At 42.4% G+C, this 12954-nt stretch overlaps 1 pseudogene; it reads right to left on the reverse strand.

Annotated features, from left to right (window-relative positions):
- Positions 1 to 819: 819 nt before the first annotated feature.
- The window catches only part of LOC124019861, a 38747-nt pseudogene continuing 26612 nt past the window's right edge, over positions 820 to 12954 (reverse strand).

Genomic DNA, 12954 nt, shown 5'->3' on the forward strand with positions numbered 1-12954 from the left:
CTGAAATCTCGGTTGGAGGAATCCTGGAATCTGGAGGGAATAAGCAGACAATCTGGAATCCCCCAAACAGGATTTCTGGAAACCAGGGAATTTATTGAAAGTTCTCCAAATGTTGCAACCTTACACAGAATACTACAGGAGCACTGCACAGGAGTATATACCAATATCTACCACTGGATGGGGATACTAACCCACACCAGAGGAGAGGAGTCAACCATAACCCCTGAATCCTAATCTTAACCAGTAGCGTGACAGAGAAAGATCTGACCCTGTATCAGTGGTAAATGACAACATGTTTCTCCAGCATAATAAAAGTGGTCGTAAAACAAGTCAATTGGTCCTGGTATTGAAAGATGAGTGGTAGGTTTATATGGTACTGCAAGAAAGGCGATTTCGTTGACATCAACACCTTTAGCATAGCATACAACACAGGACCAGATTTGTTAGTCAAACTACAGAGGCAACACATACAGAAATGCTGCAACGTTACTGTCACGCCCTGGTCGAAGCATTTTGTGTTTATCTTCATGTATTGGGTCAGGCCAGGGTGTGGCATGGGGTTTTTGTATTGTGGTGTGTTCTGTCTTGGGGTTTTGGTGTGTATATATTGGGATTGTAGCTAGTGGGGTGATCTAGCAAAGTCTATGGCTGTCTGGAGTGGTTCTCAATCAGAGGCAGGTGTTTATCGTTGTCTCTGATTGGGAACCATATTTAGGCAGCCATATTCTTTGAGTTTGTCGTGGGTGATTGTCCTTAGTGTCCTTGTTCCTGTCTATGTTAGTTTTCACTAGTATAGGCTGTTTCGGTTTTCGTTACGTTCTTTGTTTTGTAGTGTTTGTATTTTAGATTCGTGTTATGTTTTTTTTTGTTCATTAAACATGGATCGCAATCTACACGCTGCGTTTTGGTCCGACTCTCCTTCACCACACCTAGAAAACCGTTACAGTTACTCTTAGCAGCGTTTAGTGCTATTTTCATTCATATCAAGTATAGGTTTTCCCCAAATCTGCTTGATTATTCTGTGGATATCAATCAACTCATGATTGTTTTCTTTGTGACGTAGATCAAACATCGATGACCATGGGATTCCCTTTGTGGTGAACCATTCAATTGGTGTAACATTGCTATCAAAGAATACATGATAAAACAATGACAGAGGCACGTTGTGGGCCACATCCGTGACACACTGGATATAGCACTAACTGAATAACCCTTCGTAAGCAGCAACACCATGAGAGTGTGTACAGTACACTTGATTCTCAGTCACAACCACTTCGGGTTGCCTTCCAGTTGTGTGGAATGTTGTGAAATCTACAGTAAGGATTTGACTGTATTGACAACATACAGTAAAAACTACCTTAAATAAACAGCAGTAGGTTTACTACAGAAAAGAACAATACCATAATACCAAATCATCTCTTCTTCATTGGCCTTGTCTTTGAGAGAGGGGGGGCTGTGCATGCATCCATGCTAAAGGAGAGGTGCAGAAGGATCCAGGAAGGTCCAGGCAGGGTTGGATCATAAGGTTCAGAGGTTAGGAGGGGTTAGAGGTCAAGGGTGAGTGTTCAGCAGGCATCGTTGCTCCCTGGCCCATAAGGCAGGATGGTGTTGGGGGGGCTTGACGGTAGGGTTCAGTAAGGATCCAACTTAATCCTTCTGTGTAAGCAGCATGTGAACACCATCCCACAGATCTGAAACACACACAATTACTGTGAAGGTCAATCAAGGGAAAAGGTGAGTCGTCATGGTAGCATAGTGGGATAGCATGAGGAGAGTGGGTTAGGGGTGAGGAAGTGTGTGGTTACTATGGGAACAGGAGTGCCGAGCAGCCAGCAGCAGTTGTGTAATTGGGCCTGTGGTGAATGTTATAAAGCTCCCACTATGACTGTTGTTGGAGAGAGATAATCTGTGAACAAACATTCATTTAGCAACTTCCATTTTTCAAAGGACATTTTTCTCTGAAGCCCTGCCAATGTTCTCAAAACCATAATGTAGTGTTATAATCCATTAATAATTAATCTACTAAAAATCACATGAGTAAACTGAGGGAAAATATTGGGTACAATTAAATTGATGTTTTACAAAGTGAATAATGTTTTATGATGTTTTTGTCATTTTCTGTGAGGCATTTAAAATAATAAGATCTAACAAATTATGAATGTAACATATGTACATACTTAGAAAGGAGTCTATGGACACAAGGAGTGTGGCATTTTGGAGGTTTGTGATGCAAAACATTTTGCCTAGTGCACTCCCAATTCTCCCACTTGATGTTTCTTCTCCTTAAGTATTCTATAAAGTACATTCTATAAAGCACAAAGCTCCACTTGATGTTTCTTCTCCTTAAGTATTCTATAAAGTACATTCTATAAAGCACAAAGCTCCACTTGTGAGTTGGACTGCTTTAAGATCCTATGAATACTTTGTGTGTAGGAAAAAGAAAGAAGTGAAGTGATGCTGGGATACGACAGACCTGTGTAGGTACTTTGGTTGATCTGAGAACAATAAGTCATGTTCAGCTAACGGCAGGACGGTCAGAGAGCTTCAGTTGGCGCTTGTTTGGATGAAGGAGCCGACATCAATAAGATGAGATTAAGGTAGAGAAGAAATGGGAGGATACAACAGACCTTGACGCACACAACATAGCAACACACACACACACACTTGTGCTTTCACTCTGCCAAAAGCATTAAACTGTCCTTATTTCTAACAAAATCATCCCACGTCATCACTATTAAGGGATAGGGGATATGAAAGGTCTCATTGATCTGTGAGACAACAGCAGAGTTACAGTAATACACAGGGAAAGGGCTGAGAGGTTAGGACTTAGATGAGGCACATTCGCTGGATGTGTGTGTGTGTGTGTGTGTGTGTGTGTGTGTGTGTGTGTGTGTGTGTGTGTGTGTGTGTGTGTGTGTGTGTGTGTGTGTGTGTGTGTGTGTGTGTGTGTGTGTGTGTGTGTGTGTGTGTGTGTGTGTGTGTGTGTGTGTGTGTGTGTGTGTGTGACAGATGACAAACGACAAACAGAGGAGGGCTGAGATTCAATCAACGGCCCTCATGCAAGTCTTCTCCTATCTGAGGGTATTATCGACCGGGGTCACAACATGGGGAGGAGATTCGTCAAAGAAGGCCTTGGCGGCTCGGCACTCAGGGCGGTTTTATGATGCCTCTAACCCTGCCAGCACCACTAAGAATTCAGATGACAGAGTGAGGAGGTAGAGAATGAAACTCACAACTCACAGAGAGATGGAGGGAGCTGGAGAAGGAAGAGACGGAGGAGGGAGGAGGAGGGACAAGGAGACAGGGGATCAAGGAGGAAACGGAGGAAGGAGAAGGAGGTAGGAGCAGCCAGGGGAGGGAGGAAGCAAGGAAGGATGAAGAGACAGAAGCAAGGAGAAGGAGACAGAGGATGGAGGACAGAATGTGCTAAACTTCCTTTCTGCTCGTTAGTTTAGCATTTGGAATGACAAGGAATATATAGAAAGTAGTTTCCATGTGGCAGGTGAAGACACTGACAAGAAATAAGTTATCAAATGTGCTGCAATCATAAGAAACTATGAAGAAAGAAATCATGAAGAATACATTTAGCAGTGTCCTCTTTTCTTATTATTACCCAATTTCAGATGATGAGAAATGTATTGTAAGGGTTTCTTTCAAATCTGGTCCAGCACAGCTGTCATTCGCGTTTATTTGTGGGCATTAATCTCATAGTCTAGTCTGTGGGAGCACTTCAGTGAACTGTTTGTTTGTCCTTGGATTGTGGATAATGTTGTCAAGCCCTTTCAGCCATGCAAAGGTCAAAGGTCAACATGCATGTATCGGTCAGCATGGTGTCCCTATTGGGGTGGGCGTTGCTCGGCGGTACCGAGAATAAAGCATAGGCCAGCAATATAGCATGCATGATCTGTGATCAACTGTCTCTTTGTCTTCTTCACACACACACTCACATACAAACAGAGACACACACGCGCACGCGCGCACACACACAGACACCCGCATGCACACACTCGCACACACACACACACGCACGAGTGCGCAAACACACAAACATGCAGACAACACATATCTACACAAAAGACACAATCAAAAAAATGAACACATAGACACACACAGAACACATTTCCCACAATGCCCTCCAACCTTGTCCCGTCCCCACTGAGTGTGACCAGACAGAGGCTTAGCCAATCACACGGCAGAGAAGTCCTCCTCCTCTTCTTTATACAGCAGATAGATAAAGCAGGCCGTCAACATGGCCCCGGCCAGCTATAGAGGTCACAAACACACACAGACATACGCACACACACACACAAAGAAATACACACACATACAGACATACATAGACACAAACGTAAACACACACATGCATACATACAGACATACATAGAGATACACACACATAGACACACAGAGGGGTTAGTGACCTATATTAGACAAAGTATAGGGGAACACTGAAAGAGGATAGAGACTAAATTGATTAGCGTAATTACAACCAAACTAAGAACAAAGGTACAGAGACTATGACTATTTCAGTTATTAAAGACAGAGAGGAACAGTTGACACAGAGACGATGACTATTTCAGTTATTAAAGACAGAGAGGAACAGTTGACACAGAGACTATGACTATTTCAGTTATTAAAGACAGAGAGGAACAGTTGACACAGAGACTATTACTATTTCAGTTATTAAAGACAGAGAGGAACAGTTGACACAGAGACTATTACTATTTCAGTTATTAAAGACAGAGAGGAACAGTTGACACAGAGACGATGACTATTTCAGTTATTAAAGACAGAGAGGAACAGTTGACACAGACTATGACTATTTCAGTTATTAAAGACAGAGAGGAACAGTTGACACAGAGACTATTACTATTTCAGTTATTAAAGACAGAGAGGAACAGTTGACACAGAGACTATTACTATTTCAGTTATTAAAGACAGAGAGGAACAGTTGACACAGAGACTATGACTATTTCAGTTATTAAAGACAGAGAGGAACAGTTGACACAGACTATGACTATTTCAGTTATTAAAGACAGAGAGGAACAGTTGACACAGACTATGACTATTTCAGTTATTAAAGACAGAGAGGAACAGTTGACACAGAGACTATGACTATTTCAGTTATTAAAGACAGAGATGAACAGTTGACACAGAGACTATTACAGTTATTAAAGACAGAGAGGAACAGTTGACACAGACTATTACTATTTCAGTTATTAAAGACAGAGAGGAACAGTTGACACAGAGACTATGACTATTTCAGTTATTAAAGACAGAGAGGATCATTTGACACATACTATGACTATTTCAGTTACTAAAGACAGAGAGGAACAGTTGACACAGACTATGACTATTTCAGATATTAAAGACAGAGAGCAACAGTTGACACAGACTATGACTATTTCAGTTATTAAAGACAGAGAGGAACAGTTGACACAGACTATGACTATTTCAGTTATTAAAGACAGAGAGGAACAGTTGACACAGACTATGACTATTTCAGTTATTAAAGACAGAGAGCAACAGTTGAACAGTTGATTAAACAGAACAGTTGATGACTATTTCAGTTATTAAAGACAGAGAGGAACAGTTGACACAGACTATGACTATTTCAGTTATTAAAGACAGAGAGGAACAGTTGACACAGAGACTATGACTATTTCAGTTATTAAAGACAGAGAGGAACAGTTGACACAGACTATGACTATTTCAGTTATTAAAGACAGAGAGGAACAGTTGACACAGACTATGACTATTTCAGTTATTAAAGACAGAGAGGAACAGTTGACACATACTATGACTATTTCAGTTATTAAAGACAGAGAGGAACAGTTGACACGGACTATGACTATTTCAGTTATTAAAGACAGAGAGGAACAGTTGACACAGAGACTATGACTATTTCAGTTATTAAAGACAGAGAGGAACAGTTGACACATAGACTATTACTATTTCAGTTATTAAAGACAGAGAGGAACAGTTGACACAGAGACTATTACTATTTCAGTTATTAAAGACAGAGAGGAACAGTTGACACAGAGACTATGACTATTTCAGTTATTAAAGACAGAGAGGAACAGTTGACACAGACTATGACTATTTCAGTTATTAAAGACAGAGAGGAACAGTTGACACAGACTATGACTATTTCAGTTATTAAAGACAGAGAGAGGAACAGTTGACACAGACTATGACTATTTCAGATATTAAAGACAGAGAGCAACAGTTGACACAGACTATGACTATTTCAGTTATTAAAGACAGAGAGGAACAGTTGACACAGACTATGACTATTTCAGTTATTAAAGACAGAGAGGAACAGTTGACACAGACTATGACTATTTCAGATATTAAAGACAGAGAGCAACAGTTGACACAGACTATGACTATTTCAGTTATTAAAGACAGAGAGGAACAGTTGACACAGACTATGACTATTTCAGTTATTAAAGACAGAGAGGAACAGTTGACACAGAGACAGTACAGGGACATCACTGACAGACTGACATTACTGACAGACTGACATTACTGACATACAACTAACATACAATCAGACAGAGACCTTCAAGCCCAATAGAGAAGAGCCCATTTAGATCAAAAGCTGGTCTAAATTAGTTTGGGACAAGATGGGTGATTTGTCAATGAATCACTAACACATATTAAGGACGTAGCTACAGTAGTTATCTTATCTTATGCTTCATATATGTGTGTGGGAAAATGTCAGCGTTTTATTTGGGAATATTTTGTCTAATAGAGAGGGGGCTAATAAAACATTTGTTTTTCTTAGGAACCCCAAATTCCCATGTCGACAGTCGCCACGGTGACAAGATCACATGACTCCTCTGTGGAATTCCAATTGTAAAGCTATGGGAACACTGATAAGAGTGGGAACCCTGGTTGGTTGGAAGGAGTAGCCAAGAGGGAGCCAGTACCGTATGTTCAGGTTTGGTCTAAGCTCGGGTTGGGCCGATATATGATTAAATCTAATATCATGATATTTGACAATGACGATATATTGTGAAGTGCAAGACTATACTTGAATTAAAATGTACAAATCAAAACGGTGCAGTTTTATCAGTTAGGCTGTATCAAAATGTTAAATCAAATCTAAATGAATTAACAAAGCCTTGTTTTCTCGCCATACAAAGATCATTTATGGAGAATACGACAATAATATTGTAAATAAGCAAAGAAATGGTACAGTCTGGAATTATTAACAGAGTGAAGTGGTACCACAGCTCCTGACCGCAAAACATCTAGCCTGGTCCCAGATGTGTTGATGCCGTATTGTGTGCTGTATATAACTGACTGATATAGCATGACGAGAGTTGGCTACTAAACATCACCGGACTGCAATAAGAAACCTCTCAACCCGAGCATCACATCCCAAGCTTGACGAAAACACCAATCTATGAACAGCATTGGCTGAACAGTAAACCATTCTCAGGAGATTTTCAGGAGATCGTTCCATGCTGGGGGATGGAGAGTCCAGTCCCTGTGGAGATTATTTTCAGAGAGCAGATCGATGGTGGAGAGCAGCCGCCCATCCAAGAGTTATTACAAAGCATGCTGGGAAAGAAAGGTATACAGTTTCCTGTCCATGGCCCCATCTCAATGTATCTTTCCTTGATTCTTTACATCCTATCTCCTCACTTCCTCTTCAAAACACATTGGTCTGAGGGCGGGACCTTTTTCTTCCGATACTGCTGAGAAGGGTTATATCGATCAGAAACGTTACGATACTGTAAACTACATGGGTTTCAAATATGGAAATGTGAAGCGCACATTAGGACTCACGGGTGTGTGGTTTGCTTGTATGACATCAAAGCATTATTTATTATAATCCTCAACGTCTCATCTTTCGGAACATGTCGACTCCTCTCGATTTACAGCATTTCTCTCACTCAGACAACAACAAATATGCAAACGTAGCCCAATTAGCGGGAGGGATGGGGGCATCTTCTTGTCGCGGGCTGTGCTCAAGTTAACGGCTGTCAGTCAAAACCCATACAGAGCTGTGAAGCAGAGACCCAGAGCTATGAAGTCAGGTATAGCATGTTACTGTACAGCCACTTCGTTCCAATTCAGGCGCTTATCAATGACAAAGTCTGCCATTTTGAAGCCGTATACGGGATGACAGGGGCTGTGAGTGGATTAGGCTACGAGCTTGGTCCATCTGAGACCGCAGCAAATTAAATCCCAGAATGTGAATGGGATCAGATTACAGCTGAGAGGATATAGGGAGGTAGAGTGCATTGAAAAGGTTGTCCGACCGGTAATAGGAGTTACTGGATGCATCTTTGAGGTAATAGGAAGATTATGGCCACATTGATGTTTATTTAAAAAATAAAATGTGGAAAGCCTTTTATCATGTGGATATATTTTGACACTGATATAAAAAATATTTTAAAAATTCTTAAGCAATCGTCTCACCTCTTAACCCGTTACTCTACTAAGAGGAAGAAGCAAGGTTAACCTCGCCTTCTCTCTCTCTTTCTGTTCACAATCTCCCCTCCTATCCATCTAGATACTAGCTAGCATTGAAGACATTTCAACAGCAAGGTTACCAATATCCACAGTAGCAGATTATAGCCACTATTATCACTACATTATATTGATATCCACGACATCGGTGATACCCCAAATCCCCCCAAAACGAAATGATACTTTGTGATAGTCTGATAGTGATAGCTTGTGTCTGTTGTGAGGTGCTACCACAGTACTGAAATATAATAAGGCCTGGTCATTTCCTGTTAATAAAAACACTGGCCAGTGTTAGGGGACCGACCTGTAGACAGGCTACTCCTATCCCCACAGCCCGATGATCAGCAGGTGGTCAGCCAGGAACTGCTCCAGCTTGGTGATGCAGCCACCCTGTGGGGCAAAGGTTACAGGTCAGGGGTCAAATCACTTCACACTCACACACACACACACACAAACACGCATGATGCACACATATACATTCTGAACACACACAGACACACCTGATTGGTGTAGTCAGTGTCTATCATATTTGGATCAATCCAATGCTTTTAAATCCTTGAGGGGGTGTGAACAAGGAGAATTGAAATTGGGCTATGCTCTTCATTTACCATAGTATATTTATCAACCCTACCCTCTCCAGCCTTTTCTATGTCTGTCTCCAAATTGCTGCGGCAATTGTGTGTGCGTGTGATACAAAGTTACACTGCAGAGAACAAACTACAGTAAGATAAAGGACTTGGGCAGTGTAAAGATATTTTAAGGTAATATACAACACAGAGGACTAAAGGTCAAGAGGGAATTAACGATGAATGGAAATAGTGTTTTTTCTGTAATAGGGAATGAATGATCAATGGGTCAGAGACATGGGAGGAATTTTGTCTATACATTGAGCCTGAAATAGGATACTTGTTATTTGGCCAGTGGCCCAGTTTATTTGCAAGGAATTCTAATTGGTCAACCCCAGGCTAGGGTTGGGTTATAAACTACATCCTGTCTCTTTGTCTGTGGAGAGAATCACTGAGGACAGGGAGAATGAACATCTACCTCTCAGCATAACATCTATGATTTTATCTCCCCCCTGATTTGCTTTGGGGTCTGTGTTATTGAAGAGTAACATCAACTGCTAACAGGCAGCCTGAGAGAAGTAGAGAGAACAGTGGGATTTATTAGGCCTCTCTGGAGGCTCCTTCTCTGACCACACACACACACACACACACACACACACACACACACACACACACACACACACACACACACACACACACACACACACACACACACACACACACACACACACACACACACACACACACACACACACACACACACACACACACACACACACACACACACAGATGTGGGTAGAGGGGGCATTGAGGAATCCATGGCTGGATGGAGTGCACGTCCATGTGCAGTCACCTCCGTACATCCAGTGTCATTCTGTTTTACCAAAGAGCTTTGACCGAGTAGGTTGTTTCAAACCATGTTGTGAGTCACAGTTCTGAGGACATTTTCAGAAACATCTCAGCTTCCTAGACAAGTGAAAACACATTGACGAGCACATTTTCAACCCAAGTGTTTTCCGAGTGTGGGGAGCTGTCAACCACAGCTGACTCCCTAAATGCACTGTAAATATTTCAGTTCCACCCATATAAACTTTGTTTAATTATAAAGAGATTTTATCAAAGTTGCACTCCTCTGAACTGGAGTGACATTGACAAGTGGAATGATGATAGCGGGTACCAAGGAGCGAGACGTGTGTGAGTGTGTGAAAGAAATAAACAAGCACAGACTTCTCCTGCTTGTCACAGATAAAAGCAAAAGGAGCATCTGAAATATTGTATGAAATATTCTCCGAGCTCTTACGCTCTCAGCCCTTACTGATAAGAAAGCCTGTCAAGTAGAGAAAAGTTGTTGGCTAAAGTGACTTTCCAAACCAGAGTATTTGACTGTTTCAGTTTCATTGACAGAATAAGAAAGGAGACAGTTGAGCTCTGAGGGACATATCATCTGTCTGTCCCCATTTCAGACATTAGAAATCATTTGATGCCCAATACAACCATCTGGTCCTGAAATATTTATCAATTGTTCCATGTCGAGATCCATTCATTTTTTTTTAAAGATTTATTTGAAGGAATATTTTCAGATCCAACTTGAATTGTATTGATCCATTAAATATGAACAAATGGTTAGATGTCATGATGGACCGTTCCAATCCACTGACAGTGCTGGGCTCTGCTGTCATTTTTATGACAAATGGTTAGATGTCATGATGGACCGTTCCATTCCACTGACAGTGCTGGGCTCTGCTGTCATCGCTATGACAAATGGTTAGATGTCATGATGGACCGTTCCATTCCACTGACAGTGCTGGGCTCTGCTGTCATCGCTATGACAAATGGTTAGATGTCATGATGGACCGTTCCATTCCACTGACAGTGCTGGGCTCTGCTGTCATCGCTATGACAAATGGTTAGATGTCATGATGGACCGTTCCATTCCACTGACAGTGCTGGGCTCTGCTGTCATCGCTATGACAAATGGTTAGATGTCATGATGGACCGTTCCATTCCACTGACAGTGCTGGGCTCTGCTGTCATCGCTATGACAAATGGTTAGATGTCATGATGGACGTTCCATTCCACTGACAGTGCTGGGCTCTGCTGTCATCGCTATGACAAATGGTTAGATGTCATGATGGACCGTTCCATTCCACTGACAGTGCTGGGCTCTGCTGTCATCGCTATGACAAATGGTTAGATGTCATGATGGACCGTTCCATTCCACTGACAGTGCTGGGCTCTGCTGTCATCGCTATGACAAATGGTTAGATGTCATGATGGACCGTTCCATTCCACTGAGAGTGCTGGGCTCTGCTGTCATCGCTATGACATAGAATGACAACATAACACATTTTTACTGTGGAAGAGTCCAGTTATGACATCCTAAAGTCTGCTGGAACCCATTTGGCACATATTTGCTGTTGAATGATGATTTTCCAATGGTCCCACCCACCTCAGTCTTGTAGATGTTGGAGGGGTGGTCTCTGCGGCCACAGAGGGAGGTGATGGTCTTACAGCAGCTGTCCGGGACCACCCTGCCCTCCGACACAGCCGAGGTCATGTACACACTATGCAGCCAATCAAATGAGTTGTTGCTGCCACAGCACTTGAACTGACCAACAGAAGAAGAAAAGTGGAATTGCGTTTATCATTAGCAACACTTAGTTGATGTCTGAAACCATCACATCTAATTCAAATCAATCAAACAACATAATGAAGAGGCAGAAAAAACACATCACAAAAAACATTTGTAAACCAAGTCGTCATAACTACGTATTACAGAACCTCACATGCTTCAAGGTGAACACGGATGATTGTGTATGTGTGTGTGTCCTACAGCAGTTTTATCAGTTGAGTGTAACAACTATGTACCATAACTAGTATCAACCAGCTTTACCACTGGTGCTCCTGTCCCTTCAAGAAAAACTAAGCAAAGGCTAATGGGAGATTGAGTCCCCACATCCTGCTGTAGTCTGTCCACGGCCAGGGTGATGGCCTCTTTCCCTGGCTGGGCGTAGTTCTCTGTCATGGTCTCATTCAGGTGCTGCTTCAGCTCCTGAGCTGAGCTAGAGAGAGAGAGAGAGAGAGAGAGAGAGAGAGAGAGAGAGAGAGAGAGAGAGAGAGAGAGAGAGAGAGAGAGAGAGAGAGAGAGAGAGAGAGAGAGAGAGAGAGAGAGAGAGAGAGAGAGAGAGAGAGAGAGAGAGAGAGAGAGAGAGAGAGAGAGAGAGAGAGAGAGAGAGTGAACACCTCAGTTAGAGTTGCAGAGGAGAGTGAAGTGGGGTTGCCTTGCTTGTGTGATCAGGGCTCAGGGTTGAGCTCTGTCTGGAGATCAGGCTCAGGGTTGAGATCTGTCTGGAGATCAGGGCTCAAGGTTGAGATCTGTCTGGAGATCAGGGCTCAGTGTTGTGATCTGTCTGGAGATCAGGGCTCAAGGTTGAGGTCTTTCTGGTGATCAGGGTTCAGAGTTGAGCTCTGTCTGGAGATCAGGGCTCAGGGTTGACCTCTTTCTGGAGATCAGGGCTCAGGGTTGAGCTCTGTCTGGAGATAAGGGCTCAGGGTTGAGTTCTGTCTGGAGATCAGGGCTCAGGGTTGAGCTTTGTCTGGAGATCAGGGCTCCAGATACATGGTCTTTACACAGGTATCATACACACACCAGGTAAGCATGCACACACATAGCCACTCAAATGCAATGGAGATCCAAGAACTGCACTCCAGACTCAATGAATAGATCAGTATTTAAAAATAAAACAAATATAGGGGGAGGGGATGGGTACACAAGAGGATAAAAGATGAAGGTGGAGAAGTAGTCACTTACCCTCTGGTAATACACGTAGGCCAGGACTCCTGCCACCAGCTCTATGAGAAAGATCAATAACAGACAGCAGAAATACTGGAGAGACAGAGA

The sequence above is a fragment of the Oncorhynchus gorbuscha genome, unplaced genomic scaffold (assembly GCF_021184085.1).
Source record: "Oncorhynchus gorbuscha isolate QuinsamMale2020 ecotype Even-year unplaced genomic scaffold, OgorEven_v1.0 Un_scaffold_700, whole genome shotgun sequence".
NCBI lineage: Eukaryota > Metazoa > Chordata > Actinopteri > Salmoniformes > Salmonidae > Oncorhynchus > Oncorhynchus gorbuscha.